The sequence below is a fragment of the Mustela nivalis genome, assembly GCF_964662115.1.
Source record: "Mustela nivalis genome assembly, chromosome: 2".
NCBI lineage: Eukaryota > Metazoa > Chordata > Mammalia > Carnivora > Mustelidae > Mustela > Mustela nivalis.
In genome coordinates this window covers 56,008,595-56,030,569 of record NC_139021.1, presented here as the reverse complement: position 1 = coordinate 56,030,569, position 21,975 = coordinate 56,008,595, and positions in this window count along the sequence as shown.

The window sequence follows — 21,975 nt, the reverse complement described above, 5'->3', positions numbered from 1 at the left end:
CACACTTCACAGCACTCACCAAAGCACATACCCTCCCCAATTATACTTCAATTTAAAAAATTACAGTAAATTCAACCTTTGACCTCTCTCCCTTAAATCCTCAAATCCTAGGCACCATTTTAACCAGAAGCATGAAAGAAGCAAGAAAACCATTTCTTGTTTCAATGAGAAGCTATGTAACTAGAAGCTAAAGCTAGTAGTGGAAAAAAAAATTATTTCCAGAAATTAACATAAAACAAATTTATATATCACTTTTATTTATGATTTTAAAATCTTCTTAACAATGCCAAGTCACTATGGCACTTGATATAACATTGTCAACTAAAGAAAAGGAAGGTGCAACCTCTTCCTTAAGCCAGGCTGAGTGCAGTGTCCAGGCATACATGCTAAGTGCACCCATGTGAAGGCAGAGTATGGTCATCTAGAAAAGAGCAGAGTATGGTCATGCTGTGTTTCACGAGCACAGCTCTAAAAAGATGACACTATCTGGAAATCTAAGCCCAGTGGTTTTTTTTGTTTGGTTGGTTGGTTTTTTATTTTTAAAGCTGGAAATCCAGATTTACATGTGAAACCTGATGATTTTGAAATTTTGGTTCAAAATTTTGAAAACAACAAGAACGATAAACATAAGATGTCTACCAAACTAAAAGAGATCTATCTTTCGTATTTCCAGCTATGGTACATTTTTTTATGGATTCACTGACTCATAAATCTTTATCCTTATTTGGACTTTGAAAAACATTATAAGAAATTACTATTACAGAAGCATAGAAACATCCGGTACATATCTTCGAATAGACAAAACCCATTCTATCCATTTCTTATTGCTGCGGTAACAAATTACCACAAACTTAGTGCTTTGAACAGCACATACTTATTACCTTATGGTTCTGGAAGTCAAAGTCCAAAATCAGTATCAGTGGGCTAAGAAGAAAATATTGCTAAGGCTGCATTCCATCTAGAAGCTTGGTGCGAGAAGGCATTTCTTTGTCTTTTCCCACTTTCAGAGGCCACTTGCATTCATAGGCGTGTGGTCCTTCCCTCCAACTTCAAACCATCAATATAAGCATCTTCAAATACCTCTCTGATTCTAACCTTCCATGTCCCTCTTCCATTATTTAAGGATCCTTATGATTAACAGTGGACCCACTTGAATAATGCAGTAATCACTCAGCTCAAAATACTAACCTTAATCACATCTGCATTCTCTTTTGCCAGGTAAGGGAGCATATTCACAGGCTCTGTTTATTGAAATATGGATATCCTGGGGAGCCTGGGTTGAGCAGTGGGTTAAGCAACTGAGTGTTGATTTTTTATCAAGTCATGAAATGTATCCCTGCATTGGACTCTGAGCTGTAGTGCAGACGCTGCTTAAGGTTCTCTCCCTCTCCCTCTGCTCCTCCTGCCTACTACGTGTTTAAAAAAAAAAGACATCTTGACTCTTCATGTATTAATGCATTTTCTGAAGGAGAAACACACTAGAGCATAATCGAGGAGAAAGGAAAAGAAAGAAAAATATGTCTTAACTGAAGAGCACTGAAGATATCCCTTAGTAAATTCATATATCTCCTGAAGGTAAGCTTTTCACCAAGCAGCTGATTATATATATATACATATATATATGTATATATATATTTATACAATTATATATTTATATAAATTATTACATAAATAATATATAAATATAATTTATTTATAAACAATATATAAACATTAATGTACTTATCAATTACTTATTGATAAAATATAAATTATATATTATATAAATATGAGAGAAAGAGATTCAGCTATTCATAATAGGAAAAATTCAAAGAAATAAGAAAATAATAGATCTAACTCAGGCTTTAAGGTGTTTACTATCTGCTATAGACTGAATGTTTTTGGCCCTCCCAAAATCCATATGTTAAAATCCACTCTTCAGTGCGATGGTATTTGGACGCAGTGCCTTTGGGAGGTGATTAAGTCATGGTAGTGGAATCTTAATGAATGGAATTAATGCCTTAATAAAAAAAAAAAAAGGAATTCCCTTGCCCCTTCTGCCACATGAGGACACAAGGAGTAGATGGTCATCTATGAACCAAGAAGCAGGGTCTCACAAGACACAGAATCTTCTAGAGACTTGATCTTGGACTTCCCAACCTCCAGAATTGTGAGAAATGAATGTGTGTAGTTTATAAGCTACCTAATCTATGCTATTTTGTTATAGCAGCCCAAATAAACCAAGAGACAATCTAAGGCAGAGGAAGGATAAACTGGATATTTCTAGAGTTGGAAAAACTAATCAAGATTACTCATAAATAGCCGATTGTGTTTACTGAGTGCCACCTCCAGTCATTGCTTCAAGGATGACACTTCAGGGATGAACTTCATTCCAGACTGCAGTGGAAGCTACGGGACATGAACTAGATGTCTCCTTTGAAAACCAAAGTGCTCATCTCCCCACATGCTGTGGACGTCGCCTGTCTGTGACATCATCGTTAGTTCCTCCCCAGGACCTGTTCTTGACCAAGGAGAGCTGCCTTAGTTATTTCACCTGGAGAAGGGGGAAGACCTGTGGAGGGGAAGAAATCCATAACTGATGACTGAATGGTGTAGTAGACAAAGTGATATTTCCCCTTCCCCAGTGGGACATGTCTGAAGTGTCATCTCAAGTGCAGAGCTCTTTAGGAGATCGAATATGGCCTTTCTTACAAATGCATTACAATTCAAATTCCCGCCCTGCTCACTCCTGCTTCCTTCACTCCCTCCAGAGACTTTTTCCTCAAATCACGTGTCAATAAACATGCTGCATGCGTTTCTAAGAGTCTATTTCTCAAGGAACCTGAACTATGAGAGAGGTGCTCCTTGATAGAAAAATAAGCAAATACATAATTAAGATATTCAGTTTTTCCTGTTTGTTCACATGCATACCTTAAAGGATTTGAAGCAGTTGGGATAGGTTGGATAAACAACCAAATTAAAGGCATTGATTTTGATGCTCGGAAACTGTTAGAGAGGCCCAGTTCAAATTTCTTTAATCACTGACCCTACCTCTGTACTGACATACACACACATACACACACATGCACACACACACACTCCTACCAGAAGTCACACCAGTTAAAAATCTGAAAGAATAAATTGTGTCAAAGATACTCAAAGAAATGACTTTCTTTCTATCATAGCTTTCAGTTTTGGTTCCAACTATTAATATCGAGCAGTTGATGACTCAAGAAGAAATCAAGCTGAAACAAATATTTGAATGTCTGGAAATCACTATCCAAATCCATTTAAAACATTTTTTGAAACGACAAGTTAAAAATTTAACTCAGTGGAAGGGAACATTATGAATTATCATTCAATTTGGTTATATTGTTGTAACTAACTTATCAATATTGTTCTTCTCTGTTCCACTTAATAATTTTACACCTGGTACAGTCACATGGCAAAGCTTATTAGTGGTTAAGTAAGAGTGTTTTCCTAAAATTAACTTTGACCATTTTTTTTTTTTAAATCATGCATATCCTTTAGAAATCTGCAAAGGGGGGCACCTGGGTGGCTCAGTGGGTTAAGCCGCTGCCTTCGGCTCAGGTCGTGGTCTCAGGGTCCTGGGATCAAGCCCCACATCGGGCTCTTTGCTCAGCAGGGAGCCTGCTTCCCTCTCTCTCTCTCTCTCTCTCTGCCTGCCTCTCTGCCTACTTCTGTTCTCTGTCTGTCAAATAAATAAATAAAATCTTTAAAAAAAAAAAAAGAAATCTGCAAAGGTTTGGATTTTCAAATCCTCCTCTTCCCATCTTTTCATGGAATTTCATTAAGAATTACTATGTATGGGGTGCCTGGGTGGCTCAGTGGGTTAAGCCTCTGCCTTCAGCTCAGGTCATGATCACAGGGTCCTGGGATCGAGTCCTGTATCAGGCTCTCTGCTCAGCAGGGAGCCTGCTTCCCTCTCTCTCTCTGCCTGCCTCTCTGTCTATTTGTGATCTCTCTCTGTCAAATAAATAAATAAAATCTTAAAAAAAAAAGAATTACTATGTATGGTATGAATACATAATAGTATAAAAAGCAAGATAATGTATTTATCTACAATAACATTTAATAATGAAGAGGAAGCCCTAAGAGATGTGAAGAAGATGACCTTATTATGAAAGTCTAAATCAGCTTTTGAAAATTGTCCACCATACACTCAATTGGATTTCTGCCTGGTCAATGCAGCTGAACAAGTAAGATAAACTTCAATAATCAGTCTCATATTTTCATGATTTAATAATGAATGTGACCATATACACCACATTGCAAACAATTGTTCAGAACTTAGGAATTTTGCTGTTTGTGAGTTTAAAAAAAAGGCAAGGAAGAAAAACCCTGACTATGTATTTTTTTTAAAGATTTATTTATATATTATGAGAGAGAGTGAGAGTGTATAAGCAGGAAGAGGGGGAGAGAGGGGGAGAGACAAACTTCAAGCAGACTTCCCTCTGAGTGTGGAGCTTGATAGGGGGCCAGTCCAGGATCCTGAATCATGACTGAACTGAAATCAAGAGTCAGATGCTCAACCGACTGAGACACCCAGGCACCCCCTGACTATGTCTTAAATGAAATTTACTAGACAAAGTCTAAGTGACAAAATATCATCATTTGTACTGATATTGTTGTACTGATACACCTACGACCATTTATCAAGTATTTGCTCTCTACCAGATTTTTTTTAATAGGCAACAAGAGATACAAAGTCTCAGAAGACACTATTCTTAGCTTATAAGGAATAATACTAAAAAAATTTATAGTATAATACATGTATGTTGCAACATAAAGCTATCGGGAGAGGGACTCAAGGGATTCACAGAAGAGATAAACGCTTTCTAGGAGAATTGGGAGAAGAATGCGGTAAGATGAGTGGGAATTTGTCAGATGAGTGGGAAGGTAGGAATTTCAGCCTAAAAAGGGCTCAGAAAGTCAGTTTTGGAAGTCCATCCAGAGCGGAGAGGGCAAGGGAGAATATCTGAAATATATTTTGGAGTAAACATATGAAAGGTTTGACATACCTCACTAAGAAACTTGTGTTTTATCTGGAAGACAAAAAAGTGGCCCACAGTAACTTAAATGAGTTAAGGGTATTCAGTGATTCCTGAGACTAGGGGGGAAAAAAAAAAGCCAAAATATGTAGACAAAATCCTACAGGAGTTACACAGCAAGGACTTTTCATCATAAAGAAAGGAGAGAAATTTATTTATTACTTTTCATAATAAAAGACAGAGAGAGAATCAATCAATCCCTGGACCATGTAGTTATTCCATAAAAATTGTGGAATACATAGATATATTTTGGCAGATAATATTAATCCATCATGTGTATCATGTATAAAATATAGATCAGAAGCATAATATTAATGCCTGGTATTTATATAGATCTTTGTAGTTTACAATCTGTGTTCATAATTATAATCTCATTTATTTATTACAGTTTCTATAAAGGAAGACACTCTCTCCAGGTACACATGGAAGTCAAAGAATTAACTTGGAGTCACCTAACAACTAAATGACAGAGCTGGATTCTCAGCTCAGCTCCTAGCCCCAAATTCCAGGTTCTTTCTATTAAAACAACAATATATACACAAAAAGATCCATTCGGGAAAATTTTCAATGTGCATAAATCCAAATTTAATTATGTAAGCCAATGCCAGATACTCAGAGCACCAAAATGTGGGCAAAGGAAAGATCAAGAAGAGACCCACGTACTTTAATGAATGGCTCAAACAACTCAGAGTTTTGTACATCAGTCATTAGAATTTGGTCTTTTTGTGAAAATAAAATTGAATCTTCTATGTCTTTACTTCTCATCCTCACTTTCTTCCACCAACTCTCTTTAGTCCACATGGAAGAAATGTTATTCTATAAAATCCCTGCCTCACAAACAGAACTTGAATCTTCTACTCACATACATGAGGAAAAAGAGAGAACTCAAAATTCTCAAATTAACTTGACCAATCCTTTGATTTTTATAATAAGAAAAACAAAATCCACGTTAATGGCTTGACAGATGTGGCCCCTCACTGGTGGCCCAACTGATTCTAAACCCTAACCCTGCTAACCTTCCACCCATGGAGGTTTCCACAGCCTGTAGCCAAAAATCATAGGACAGATTGTGCCAAGAAGGAAATTGAAAGAAGGAGGGATTCAGAGCAGTGCCCATCTGGGACTGGGGAAGGAGAGGGAGGCAGCCTGCTGCTGTGCTTCCCAGACTTTTCGATTTCATGGCGCAGTGAAATTTCAAATAAATACATAAGTTCCATCGCTGGGTCGCCAACATTTTAATTTTGCCAAGAAAAGACATCTAAAAACAAGCAAAGGCAAAGCAAGTATAAACTGCTTTCACCACCATTTCACACAAGAACAGGCAGCGCCACACCAAAGTTTAAGACACTTTTTTTTTTTTTAATAAAGTCAGCTCCATGAAAAATTCACTGTTTTGTGGCTTTTCTTCATTTAGCTGAGGACAAATGCAAACTTCTTCATGGATCAGCCCCAGGCTGATGGCCAATATCTAAGAACTACCAAAATGTGGGAATAAGCCCTCTAACCTGAGTGTCAAAGAGCTGGTCTTAATCTGTCACTCAAAGACCAGGTGGCATGGTCCAAGTCACTCCACAGCTCTGGACCTCAGACTTGCACAGTCAGCAAAGGCCAAAGAACTCTGCAAGGCTAGTATTCAAAGAAAACTTAGCACCTAAATCAGACCAACTCTACAGATGGTTTTGAGAACTTGGTCCTTCAGAAATCCTCTTTCTCAAGTCTCTTCCACTCTAGCATTGGGAGAAAATGCCAGCAGGTGAGGACTGTTTGTTCGCCTAAAGCTGTTCTATCTGGCATTGGGCATTTCACATATATTTGTCAGTTGCCTTTAAATCAACTTTCATGAGAAACAAAATGGCCAGGATTTTGTTTTTAAATTATCAACCATCTTACTTTTATAGTAACTGTTCATTCTTGATGCCACTATTGTTACTGTCTTTGTAGAGAAGAAGGGACAGAAGGAAGAAGAAAGGGGGGTGGGGAGCAGACATTAAGTATAGTGAAAGGAGAGGGGAGGAAGAGTCTGACCACATGAGCCTGATTAAAAAGCAAGTCACACCAGGCACTGTTCTACAGGAAAGGTCCTCAGCATCAAACAGAATCACAGCTGGTCCACTCAATGTGTTGTGTGTCCATAAATAAGAAAAAGGAAGCAGGAATGGAACTTCACAAGTCATCAACAGAAAACCACTGTTTCACCCTTACAGTCCTCGTGTCTACTTAGAAGACTGAAAACCTGCACATTCAGTTAAACCTTTAAGAGTTAAGTTAGACTCTTTGGATCAAATACCGTTTAAAACTTGAGTGAAGAAACCACAGGAAACCTAGAAACAACAAGGTAGAAGCAGATTTAACTAAGAATTTCCTTCCCTCGGTCTGTTTTAGTCACACCCATAATATAATTATAACCTAGCATTTGCATTTAATTACACAGTGTTGAGAAACACTGAATTTTATAGTGAAGCTGAACCAAAGAGAGAGTTTTATTGCCAGTAGTTTTTGTACTTCTATCGTGCGGACTGAATCTCAGAGCAGGCAAACACAAATCTTGGCTAAATAAGACAGAATGAAGATGTTTACAGTCATGCCAAACATAGACATATTTGCACAAAAAATGGTACAAATAACCAAATGTTACAAATTTGCTTAGACAAATCATAAGCTCTCAATAAATGTTAGGTGTTATTATCATCCTCATATTTGCAAAAAATGATTCAATATTTTTTTTGGCTTCCATGCCTATAAAATAAAATCTCCAGAAGGGTTTAGCATAAGGTCTTCAAGCTCCTTTTTTACAGAAAACCCACAGCATTCAGTGAAGTCATATACACCTCCTCTGGTGTTCTATCACTTCCCTTTTTTCTGTCCTAAACTCCAAAGGTGTTAAAAAGAGGGTAAGGTCTCTCCTTGGGGCAGATTTTGTGGTAGCAACCACAGGAATTTTGCATGACTTTGGTACGTAAGTAATTGCTATCATGAAAATTCCTGATTTTTCAAAAATAAATGATGCATAAAAGGCACATAAAAGTTCAGTTAATAAGTCCCAACGCGTTCAAGAACATATCTTCGCTCAGCCAATGGAACTAGTTTTTTATTCAGTGGAGACCTCTTAAATGCATTGCCTCAGTGCACAGTAAATCTATTCTTTTAGCAGGTTTATTCCTTTATCTGGTAGTCAATTAAGTGGCCTTTCATGAAATGTAGCAATGACATACATTTGTGGAGGGAGGTATATTCTTATAACTTGTCTGATTATCTTTGGGCTTTAGCATGTATTATTTATGAGTATTATTTCTTGAGCGGGTTTATGCCTTCAAGTAATCATGAACACATTTTAAGTATAAATATGAGTCTACAGCAACGGGAAACCACCATGGTTTTAACAAGTTTCATTATTGCACAAATATCTCATTCAATTTTGAGGGAATTGTATTTTGAGAATAAAATTTATTTTGTCATTTTCCCTCCTCACTTTCCAAATTGTTATACCTATGCTACAAAGAAAAGCAATCATCACTGTTGCATGCATTCAACTAAATATCTCTAGCTATAGAAATGCCATCAGCTTATTTCATACATCTAAGATGAACTGAGAGAAAAGCTTTATAAATGCGACAGCATCGATGATAATTCCTCAACCTAAGAGGAACGTCACAGAATAAATGTCAGAAAATGTATTGATATACTTGTGGGAGAACGAATGTAATCAGATTTTTAATATTCTGGATATTAGAGTTTGGTTGCTTCTTGTTTTTGTGAAACTTTCGATCTGACCGATGACTCACTTTCTCCCTATTACAAAAATAAAGAAAAATAAAAGTAAGTTGTAATTTTATCTTCAGAGATCAAACCTTTAATTCAATTTTGCACACAAAACAAACAATTAAAATATTAGATGGGTTAAAAATTGACATTTTTTCCTTGTCTACTCTGGTCTTTAAGCTACCATTCTCAGCAACCACCCTTTATTGAATTCAACAGTTTTTAAGTCACCATTATCTTGGAAATAATCAAGGTAGCAATGTGACTGGATAATATTATAATCCAACACTGCTATCATTTTTAAATGTGGGTAGGCAACAGGCCCAATCTACAGATGAATTAGCTATTCTTAAATTAAGGAATATTATGAGTCAGTAATGGTATGACATTCTTTTTTATGACTACAGCTTGGGTTATAATGTGACAAGAAAAAAAATGTAATGTTTCCAAAATGACAGTTTTTTAGATTTGTGTTGCCTGAGGTAGTTCAGCTGAACAATAAACCATAATTTGATTGATGGAAAATTGAAGTGGTTCATCTAATCTGCCAGTCTAGCCTACCGCTGCTTTGGTTTTGCATGTATGATTATGTTTCAGAGTTTTAGAGATAATGTTGTTCATATTAGACAGGAGACTTTTTTTTCCCTCCCACTTAAAAAAAGAACTTTATTACATAGGAACGATCAAAATATGCCATGGATTAACTTGGAATCAAATTTTTGGGGGGTGTAAATTTGTAAGTCCAACTACAGAAAACTCAGTGATGTAAAGGAAGCTTCAGAACACAGATATTTGTCGGGAGTAAATTGGCCATGTACGAGCTGTAAGATTATTGGGACTGAGGTAGAGTGACATCAGCACTTGAGAAAAGTAGACTACAGTTATTTTATATGGATTTTAAGCAAATCCTGCCTTGATCAAAAGAAGTCTTATGAACACAATTATATTAAGATGCTTAAACCCTAGAGAGAAAAATGCATTTGAAAAAATTATAAAAGAGTAATAAACAAAGCTAAACACCTTAACCATATGCAAATTCAAATAACACATTGGTAATCAAAGAACATGAGGCTATTTATAATGAACTGCTGAATATTGATGATTTCTCAGATTTAACCATGACAAATTGAAATTAAGATTCCTGAATTAATTTCAGAGCATAATTTTTAACAGGATGGTTTTAGTTCATTTGTTATTAGCAGATATTCAAAACAACTTTTGTACATTTGTAAATAATCTAAAAATAATAACAAAAAGTATCTCACTATTTTTTGCCTTTAAATTGATACAGAAAATTAAACATTATAAATAAGTTTCAAAAAGTTACTGAAATTTTACTAAAAATATCCAGAATGAATTTCAGAATATTCCAGCTAGAAGATATTACATCTCCTGTATATTATATCTGTAAGCAAAGAAGTATTTTAAAAAGGAAATTATAGGATTGGAATGAGAAATTGTATATATAATTTTCTCCTTTATTCAGGAATGAGTAATGATAATCAGAAGGGAAATCATAAAAAATATTGGGGGGGGTGATATTTCTGGCCTATATGATTTATTCAAAGTTAAATAACAGTGGAAGCGTTATCAATTAAGTAAAACACTTTAAATGTTTAAGCAGTCAGCCAGTTTAGTGTGAGATGATTGCCCTTGTAAACTGATGGAAGTGCAAACTATCATTACCTTTCTCAAGAGCAATTTGAAAACCTAAGTATCATTTCTTGAGTGTTTACAATGTTCCAGGCAATGTGCTATCCATGTATCCCTGTGTTATCCAAGTAAAAATTTTATCAATTTCTATCAAGAACCATAAAAATGTTCATAGCATCTCACTCATTCATTCTGATTTTAAGAACTACCTTTAAAAAATTAAAAATAGCATGATGTTTGTACATGATGTTTGTATATATCAAAACTACTTACTTGGGAAAAATGAAGATAACCGTTGTATTCAGAATCTACTTAATTGTGCTGTATCCTTTTGGTCAGATGTTATGGTTATGCAGCCATTGAAAATTATTTTATGTAGAATGCTTTACTGCATGCAAATTGCTGACTGTATGTTAGGTTAGAGAAGCATGAAACAAAATTGGATCCACTACATATATTAAAAGAAAACTGTGCGAAATTAAAATAGCAAAAGAGCTAAGGAAATAGTTTGTAAAAATGTGTACTTTTCCTTTTCTTCTTTAAATTCTTCTCCATTCCCAAATATTTTTCAGTCAACATGCCCTACTTTCATAATTAGAAAAGTCATGACCTCCACTATCTTGATGTTATCCCCACCTGGCTATGTTGTCATATGTCTCTCACAAGACAGTGAAAGTAGTATAAACTTTGGGTCAGACACACTTGGTGTGGAATACTAGCTCCATTTCTTACCATCTGTGGCCCTAAGCCTGAACCTGAGCCTCAATTTCCTCATCTGTAAAATACATTAACAATGTATTTACGTAAAAGATTCAGAGAGGAGAGAATGATCAACATTAACCTTGAAAAGGACCAGGGTCCTAGGAGAGGTTACTTTCTTTTTTTTAAATAATATTTATAATGATTTTATTTATCTATATGCCAGAGAGAGAGAGAGAGAGAGAGAGAGAGAGCACAAGCAGGTGGAACAGAAGGCAGAGGGAGAAACAGCCTCCCTGCTGAGCAAAGAGCATGATATGGGACTTGATCTGAAACCCTGGATCATGACCTGAGCAGAAGGCAGACGCTTAACCAACTGAGCCATCCAGGCATCCCTAGGAAACTAGAAGATCCCTTTCAACAAGAAGATACTGTTTAAGCAATCCTGGAGGCCAAGCTGACTGTGCATATATATGACACCAGAAGAAAGGTGATCCAAGCAGAGGGTACATAGTGAAAACTGATAAAGGCAAAGGATAGAAGCAGTCTATAACTGGCTGCCAGTCTTTCAGTATTGCAGAATAGCACATGCAAAAGGGATACACAATTAAAAGAATACGACTTTCCATGTCAAGACGTGAAGGAAATTTTCTTAAATGGATTCAGACATCAATCCTCAATTATTTTAGTTTCTAAGTAAATTTGCTTGTGTTGTTCTGGAAAACTTTATTTTTATTTTCCCTCTCCTGGAGCTCATAACACATAACTGAATTATGGAAATTTAGGGATAGAAGAGACATCACACCACCACCAAGACTACCATCAACAGATGAGAGAAACATTTGCTATATGAAGATTTTGGGGTTTGGTGTGTGTTTTTTGATTGCTTGTGTGTTTGTTTTATTTTGTTTTCGTTTGCTCCTGTAATGACCCCTCTAGTTTACCTTACCTTTTCTAAAGAGGCATAATCTAATATGCCTCTTTAGAAAATTCAGTATTTATTGTGATTAATCCATCAGGTTTTGCTTTTATAACTAGCAAATTATCCTAGAATTCATGAGATTATATGATTTCCTGTTCTAGCTATTTATTTTGCACAAATTTACATTGCATCAGCTTTGCAAAATTCATCTTAGTTACTTAATGACATTTTATATTTATTTACATTTTCTGTGCATGACTCCAACAATTTATCCTACCAAGGCTGCATTTACTTTAGTTTTACTACTTAGACTAAGAAATTTAGGACCTTCCTAGGATGCTCAAACTCGGTTTAGGTGTAAAATTATGAAATAATGTTTTCATGGTAGAGGAACAGTATCTCATGCATGTAATTGAGACAATACTGCAATGTTTCTACATTTTGAGATCCATGTGTTTTAATTTATATGATAATTATTGATTTTATTGTTTAAGATTTCCATAGTTTAAGTCAAAAGTGTGAAAACCACAGCTTGCTGCCCAAATCCAGCTCATTAGCCGCTTTATAAATAAAATTTTATTGGGACACAGCCATGCCTATTCTTTATTTTATCTCTTACCTTCTTTCTCAGTACAATGGCAGGCTTGAGGGGTTGTGACAGGGACATGAAGTCCACAAAGCTGAAAATATCTGTAAACTGGCCTTTTGCAGGAAAAATATGCCAACCTCTCATCTAAGTAATTAATATGGCTTTGTTATATCTTGATAGATACAAATATTATCTTGGAATAATTTTTGGAAACATTAATTGCAACCCCAGCAAAGTGTTTCATCCCAAAACACTAAGTAATCAGTAAAAACATTAACTTTTATGGAGTCAGAGTTGTTGTAGTTGAAAACTTAAAACAATGTATATAACGAATTAAAAATAAATGTTTGGGCCAACCAAAAGTTAAAAAGTTTTAATAGCAGAAACCCATCTATTAAAAAAAACAGGTCAGGAAGAAAGTCAGTTAAAATGTGTATACATATAGAGAGACAGAGAGAGCTGCTGTCGTGGACACATGAGAAGAAGTTTCAAGACCCTACCTGCTCCACCTTCCCCCCATCCCCAGGGACAAGTTTTGACATATGGCAGTGGAACTCGGTGTTCTAGAGACTGTAACATGACACTCGCTGGCAAGGAGATTCCATTACAGGACTTTAGCATCAACTTTGTCCTAGGAATATTTGTCACTAGACAACCAGAAATAGGTTATTAATTTAATTGTCATTCTCCACAGTGCCTCGACCCTTACTTCCTCCACTTGGCCACTCTTTTCCTACCTGTATATCTGCAGCCTGCTTTAATATACATAATTTACAACTAAGGAATATGCTCAACCTCCCTTTTTTTTTTTTTTATAAAGGTGAATGTATTTTCTTTTCTTTTTTTTTATTTTTCTTTTTTTTTTTAAGATTTTTTATTTATTCATTTGACAGACAGAGATCACAAGTAGGCAGAGAGGCAGGCAGAGAGAGAGAGAGAGGAGGAAGCAGGCTCCCTGCCAAGCAGAGAGCCCAATGCGGGGCTCGATCCCAGGACCCTGGGATCATGACCTGAGCCGAAGGCAGAGGCTTTAATCCACTGAGCCACCCAGGTGCCCCTCAACCTCCCTTTTTTAACATGCTCTAACCACTTCTGGTAGAATTCAGCCAAGAGTCAGCCTAAACTTTTACCTCTCTGTCGTGTGTCTCAGCCCTTCTAGAAGTAAACAGAATAGAAATCTGTCACTTACAACTATGAACATCCATAGCACCAATAATTTATTGACAAAGAGTTAAACACTAACATTTCAAATTCAATTTAAAAGTGTTCTAAGATTGTGTACCTGTGAAACATCTATTCTTAGTTATAGTTTAAAAATCTGTACCATTTTATTCTACTAACTGTATTTTTTAAAATAAGACCTTATTGTAATTTTCCAGAACACTTTTTAAGGCATGATGGCCTTAAAAAAAAAAAAAAAAGAAGTTTCCCTCAGTTCCTTAGTTTCCTTCAGTGCCTATACCCTGAGGACACAAAACTGGGTGCTGTGAGTAGGGGAAGTCATGCTGCAGCAGAACTGGAGATATAAGGCATACCTGCTTGGAACATTAAATGTATTTTCAAAATATTTTTGAAAAATAACATAAAGTAGCACACTTTTACATGTATAGCAATACTGGGAGTAGAGTTAGAAATTCATATTACTTTTTTAAGAATGCCCAAGATAAAGACAGGCTCTCACCAACCTCTCTCCCTCCCCTACTAAGAATTTCCTCTTTGTCTCAGGACGCACTTCAATGCAAAAGTTTGCAAAGAACATCTGTATTAAAGACATGTTAGGTCTGGTGATCCTGGTCAAGTTATTGAGCTTTTTAACTCTTCAGCTGCCTCATTTCATAAGTGAGAAGATAGTGTGACTCAGAAAATAAGTGAATCACATATAAAAAAAAAAAGAAAACAAACAAAAAAAAAAACCAAAAAACAAAAATTCTACCATCTTGGCAGTCCACCTGTGTTCTACAAAGAAATGGAAATTAGAAGGAAAATTTAGAGAAAGCACTTTGGAATCCAATAATCTAAAAATCTCAAAACAACTGCATTAAAGGGGACAAATGGTCATCAATAACATATTGCCAATTTCTCTATCAGACTAACATTGTGTATGCATATCTTTCTATCAAAAGCCACTGCTAGTTATATACGCATGTGAAGATTTAATTTCTAAAAAGCATATGTTTGTTCACTGGCATCATATAAAAATCGGTTGTTCATAGTTTTGTATACTTTAAAATCCATGTAAAGTCTACCTATCGTAGGAGGCAATCAGTGGAGTGTGTTAGCTTGATCTTGGTGCAGACATTTAGATAAAGAATCACAACAACCGTTTTAATCTTTTAAGTACAGGGACTGACTTCACATCTGGAAGTTTTATAGGGCAGGTATTGAAAGTTGCTGAGTTAAAGAAGGCCTCTTATTATTCAGCACAAAATAAGACTGACACAATAACATTTGGATAAGCCATTTTTTGTTAATTTTAGAAAACGTATGCTCCAAAGCAATTTAGGGTTTCTGTGTTTGTTGATATTACCTTTTAATGTGACAACCATGACACCATTTTCCAAAACAGATGGATTAATGTCACTTTTTTAAAATTACTTCACCTAGACAGGTGTTTCCTGTGTATGTTTGACATGAAATTAAACATAGCTCCAGATGTTCTGTTTGTAGCAAACCCAGTTAATTTTATTAGAACATTTAATCACAGATCAACAGTGTAATAGGAAGGCAGTGAACGTGAAGCAGAGACTTAACAGAACTTCCTAATGAATTGTGAATTAGTTTATATAGGGAAATCTAGAGAAATACAATGCTGCTTATGTGAATCCCATCAATGCATTGATTTGAACCTGTTATTTTTCCCGAATTCTAATACCGTCCCTATTTAGAGTTTCACTAGAATTGTAAAGTGGTGTATGTCTGTGCGTGTGCACGCGTTCCCATGCGTGTGTATGTGTGTTTTAAGCTGGCAGTGCAATAATTCTGCAGCTACTTGGTGTGAGTAGAATCGGTTTTCTGAAGTCCAGCATTTGCGGTATTTCATAAACACTGTTCCTTAGGCATGTGCCTGGAAGTGCAGTAGGAGTTTCTGATATTCACAGTGACTGCTCTGCCTGCAACGCACAGACTCAAGAGACAGAGGCACAGAGTTCGGCTCTGCCAGGCTTAAACATCATTATGTGCCTAGTTATTTTTCCTCTAAGATTAGCTATAGATTTCCCATTAATTATAGCATCAGGTTGATTCATCATTAATAAAATAAATCTCAGTGAACTGTCACTGATTTCTTGACTAAAATGAAAACAAATGAAGAAAAACCAGTTCCTGTCTTTGTTATACTCTTATCAAATTTGTCTTTGCAGCAGCCTGGTCATTCCAGAGCCAGAACAAAATATTCATAATTTTCTACTTTGAAATATTAGTGTGCCCATATGCACTAATAAAAACTTAAAGCCCTGCTATGATTGATGTTTTTTGTTGGCCCGTCACCTCATTGTATAGAAGTTTGTTTTAATGAGTTTCTCTAATGAATATTTTATATTGCTACTTGGATGAATGGCATATGGTAAATGCAAGGTAAATTACAGCTCTTTAAATAAATATTTTTCATAAATTATTTATTTTGTGATGCCTGTATTGGTAAGATGTCATGTCAGATAAAGATTGGAAAGTATTTACTGTAATACTTATTTGTAACTTGAAGAAGTAAAATTTTTTAATTATTAACAAGCCTCCAATATACCCATGAAACTTATGGCAAAATTAGCATAAACTCGATCACATTACAAATTTGTATAGACAGCTTCCATTCTAAAATGCAAAAACAAGATAATATCTTATGTTTGTAAGAATTTTTATATAGTACTATGCAAATAAGAAAAACCATTTCTATAAGGATGAAAAAGAGAGTAGTTGGTTAAAACCAAACTTAAAATGAGATTTAAGGTTGAGAATTGTTTAATCTCAGAATTATGTTATATTTTTTAAAGTCTAATATTATTTTAGTTGAATTACAACACATTTTTCACAGTGCTTCTTATTTTCTTTGTGGATATAGAGGTGTGAATGGATTTTTTATCTAATAAATATTAATAGCTAGTACTCATTGACAGCCTTTATAAACATTATCTCATTAAATTCTCATGAAAACCATGAAAATGTGGTAGTATTATCCCTGTTTCTACAAATAAGAAAATTGAGAACCACAAGGCTAAGAGCTAGTAAAGTGTTGAACCCAGAATAAGTTTTTGGCAATGCCTATGACTTTCTAGCTAAATTGATAAGGCTCCCAAATATGTCATTTCCTAACAAAAAGATTTTAGATATGGGAAAAGCAAATATCCTCTTACACTATTTTATTATGAATAATGGTAACAATTAACATTTAGAGTGATTATATTGTTCCTGGTACTAAGCGCTTTGCCTCTATCAGCTTACGGAATCCCTCCAACCGTGCTAAGAGATGCATACTATCATGACCCCCACTATACAGTGAATAAAACTGAAGCGCAGATGATTTAAGAAATTGCCCAAGTCACTCAGCTTGTAGGAATCAAAACTAGACTGAGACACTGGGCCAAAGTCTGTGCTCTAAATAATGAAGACTACCACGTTACTTTGAAGTATGGTCATGGGTTTCTCTCTCCCTTGAAATAAGTACCCTAAAATCCTTATTTTTGTGTGTGTCTTACTCATTTGTGTAACCCCCCAACTCACAGCCTTACATATAAAACAGTAGGTGCTCAGTAAATATTTGCTGAACTGACTCATCTATGACTACTGTTCACATACGTATTCAAAACTGCAAATTTTTCAATTTTTTAATTCTAAAAAAAAGAAAAATACGCAAATGATAACAGCTGTGTGCTGAGATTCTAACCACAGAGGGTCCTAGGTTTGCTCATCCCAAATTAAATAACAATAATCCTAATATGTTTTTGCATAAAGATGCAACAATTGGGGCAAAAAAAAGATTTATAACTACTTGCATTTTGGCTACACTCATATTTCCAGCTTATTTATACATTTGTTCATCCCATATTTTTACCTAGAAAGATGGCAGTTTCATGAGGTTCAATGTAATGTGCAGCTCAGTGTCAGCTTTTACACTGTACTTAGATTGCCAATTTATAACACAGCAAAGACTTAGTGTTATGCGAAATTATACAGAGAGCATTTAATCTTTCTTTAGTAACTCAAAAGGAATATGAAGATTTTATAGGTGTTTCAGATTACCACTTTACAAAAAAGTACATTTCTGAAACTGTGGCAAGCACGCAATCCAACACTTCCAGTTACTCTGACTCTGTCTTGATTCTTAGAAAATGGAAATTTACTTGATCGCACATGTCTTTTAGTATTGATACACAGACCACGTCTTGCAGGGTTAAAATTTTATCCTGTGCGAGTTAATTCAGAGACCCAAATGTAAGCACTGGCAATCAAGAACATCATGGAGTCTGGCAACATACTTTGGAACATATTGATTCCAAAATATCTAGATAAACAAAAAGAACCCATCCATATGTTGTTGCTGTTGTTTTCTTTCCTCTCTGACAGATGGCATGCTGTGAATAAATAAAAGCAAATGCCTTAAATCAGCAGAGTCCTTATATTTATATCTCAATTCTGGCTAACAATATGAACATAAAAGGTTATTTAGTTTATGAAGATTTAAAGTAAAACACAAGAAAGCCCACAACAAGTTGTAATCGATCATGGAAAGGAGGGGAAAGCAGCAAAGACGAGGTTACATTTTAGGAGCCACTTTTTCCCTCCTCGTTCAGTGAAAAGCATGGCAATCGCTTTGTGATGAACTCGAGCCACAGCCTGATGAACATGTCTCGTTTGAAAAGGCACATTGAGATACTTCTCAGAAGACAATTTTGCAAAATACTTCAGCCTCCGTTGTAATATACTATCAGTGGTCTTCGGTTTTTCTTATCATATTTGTATTTAATGTCATCTTTGTAGTATGGTCCCTGTGATCAGATACCAGGAGAACAGATTCATGAAAACGATGATTAGGCAAAGCAATTGATATTTGCATATTATATGACCCTTGCCTGAGAGGTAGGACATTTTCAAATGACTCCAGGGTATTCTAAACTGGTTGTTTCTGATAACTGGTTTGAAAATGTTGGTACCGTTATACATAAATAGGTAAGAATGAACACCAAAGGTAGCTGCTAGAAAAACCAATACAGTGCTACACGTTTATGAGACCCAAAAGAAAAAGAAAAGCTACCAAGGAGGGCAGAGATTAGGAGTAGCCAGTGGAGATCCCTCCCCCTCATACCTTGTTCTTCTTCCCCAGCACCGCAATCAGACCTTTTCTTCTTGCCATAGTTGAGACTTGAAGAGCGAATGCTGGCAGATGACAGAGAACACAGGCAGAGAGGCGTGGACAGTGGCTATGTTTGATGGGGACGGTCAGCGCTACCTGCTGAGCTCAGTGTGGCCTCTGCCATGTTCAAGTTCCAAGTCCCTGCAGGGCTGGCTGCAGCAGATCACTGCTTTGATGTAGGGGTTGAATGCATGCAAGACAGCATTACAGAAATGGATACTCTCTCTGTATCAGAACTCTAAGAATGGATCTATTAATGTTATGTGAACAAAGACCCAAACTTTAGAATCAGAAAGCGTGCTTTATCCCATGTAATCGTAGACTAGAGATCTCACAGTAAGTGCTTAAGTAAAAGTGCTTAATACCAAACAAAACCAACTTCCTGAGAGTCATCCACTTTCATAAAGAAAGGATTATTCGTCCAAGGTTTGAAGTAATATTGTAGAATTAATTATATGTGTGTGTGTGTGTGTGTCTGTGCGTGTGTCTTTTTTAATTTTTCAGAAAGCTTACATCCTATTTTGGCCAAATTCGCTACACAACCAAAGATACTCTATTTTATAAGTAGAAAACCCTAACTTAAGTCGTTGTCTATCTTTCAAAAGCAACCATAGACAAACAAGTGGTAAGCCTTAAAGGAGAGAAGAGGTGGGAAGGATGTAAATCAAAGTACTTTGACAATCACTGTCTTCAGACCTTCTAAATTACAGTGGTAACTCAACTGTTGGAAGGAGGAAGTGGTATCAAAATCACCTGGGAGCTCTTTTCAAATTACAGGCACGGCATCTTTGTCCCCACCCTCCTGCACCATTCCTGTGGGAAACTATTATTAATAAAAGGTATGTTACATCACTCAGGTGTTATGCGTCGGGGTGTGGGCGGGAGGGGGCGGGGTAGGTGTTGAGAATCCCTAGAGACTCTACTGAAATTCCAAACACTGTGATTTGTAGGTTAAGCCCATTTAAAATGAAACTCTAAGGCAGGGTTCCTCAACTGTGGCACTCCTGATATTTTAGATGAATAATGCTTTGTTGTGCGGGCTGTCCTATGTATTGTAGGATATTTCACAGCATCCCAGTGTTCGACCCACTAGATGCCAGTAGCTACCCACCCTTCTCTCCATCCAGTCAATACAATTAAAAAAAAAAAAAAGTCTCCTTATACTGTAGAAGGATCCCCACCATGAAGATCATGCCCATTAAGCACCACTGAGCTAGAAGTGTATGAGACACAAATAAAGGTTTGAATCAAGCAGGAGAAATCTTAATAAAACACATATTACCACAATTAGAGAGCTAGTTAATCATGGGATGTCAGATTCAGGAACAAAGTGTTCTTTCCACCAGTGGCAATATATTTTGCTGGTATTGGAAAAAAAAGCAAGCAAATATGGTTGCCTTAGTTCTACTCTAACTTAGGAAAAGTGCTGATTCGAGGACACAAAGGTTGTCTCTCATGAAAGAGAGGAGTACCTATTTTTCTCTGAAGAATGTGCTCTTTGTCCATTAAAAGACAAAAAATTTTTAAATCTTTTTTCCTAACAAGATAGGCATTGTGAAGAGACATGTAATGTTTTGTGTGGGAACAGATTACCATATTGAAAACGGTCCTGTCCTAGCAAGACACTGACTGGATCAATAAAAGTTTTGGATGTACCTCGTTTTGTAAAGATTGTCCACCACAAAATGCTCTTCAGCAATCTGTACCCTTTGCATAATTCCTTATATTTACCATTACAATTAATTGAGATGAACAATTTATAAAAGAAAAATTACACGTGGATAAATTGGAAAGATGTACAGCTTCGCTAGAAATTAATATAATACAACACAAACAGCATTAAGATCTGATTTTCACTACCTGTCAGGTTGAAAAATGCCATGTTTCATTGAAACTAAGTGATCATCAATTATGAAACACAATCCCGATTTTTTTAAAGATTTTATTTATTTATTTTCAGAGCAAGAGAGAGCCTGCATCCATGCACCTTGAAGGAGGGGCTGAGAGAAAAAGAGAGAATCTCAAGCAGACTCCATGCTGACCATGGAACCTGACTCAGAACTCCATCTCACAATCCTGAGATCATGACCTGAGCCAAACTCAAGAGTGGCTTAACCGACCCAGCCACCCAGGTGCCCAAAAACACAATCATGTATTTATGTATCATGGGGAAAGTGAATTTGACTATTACATGTCATTGACTATAAGACATACTCAAATTTTAGAGCTGTTAAAAATGGGGGACAAAGTATGTCTAAGAATCAATGAAATCTATACTTAAAAAATTGATATGGTTCAGTATTGCCAGAGGTATAGAAAATAGACATTCTCCTACAATATTTGTGGTATCATAAATTGGTACAGATTTTGGAAAGGAATTTGACAGGAGAATCAAAAAAACAAATACATATACTCTATGACAGCAATCTAATTTCCAGACATTTATCCTACAAAAATATAATCATAAGAGTTTAAAGATATATCTACAAACATATTTAATGAAATGCTAGGAAAATGACTTTAAAAACTCAGAAACAGGGGCACCTGGGTGGCTAAGTGGGTTAGGCCTCTGCCTTTGGCTCAGGTCATGATCTCAGGGTCCTGGGATCAAACCCCACATCAGGCTCTCTGCTCATCGGGGAGGACGCTTCCTCCTTTCTCTCTCTGCCTACTTGTGATCTCTGTCTGTCAAATAAATAAATAAAATCTTCAAAAAAAGTAAATAAGTAAAACAAAAAATAAAACTTAGAAATAAATTAAATGTCCAGCAAAAGATGAAGGGATAAATACATGCTAACTTAACATTTTAATTCTAAGCAGTCATTAAAAAACAAGTTAACTTCATATATACTACTTTGGGAACATGTGAATAATGTTACCTACAAACAAGGTAGGAACAAGGATATCATATAATGCCTCCTTTTCTATAAAGACAATTTCAACTGTTGTTGAAAGGTAA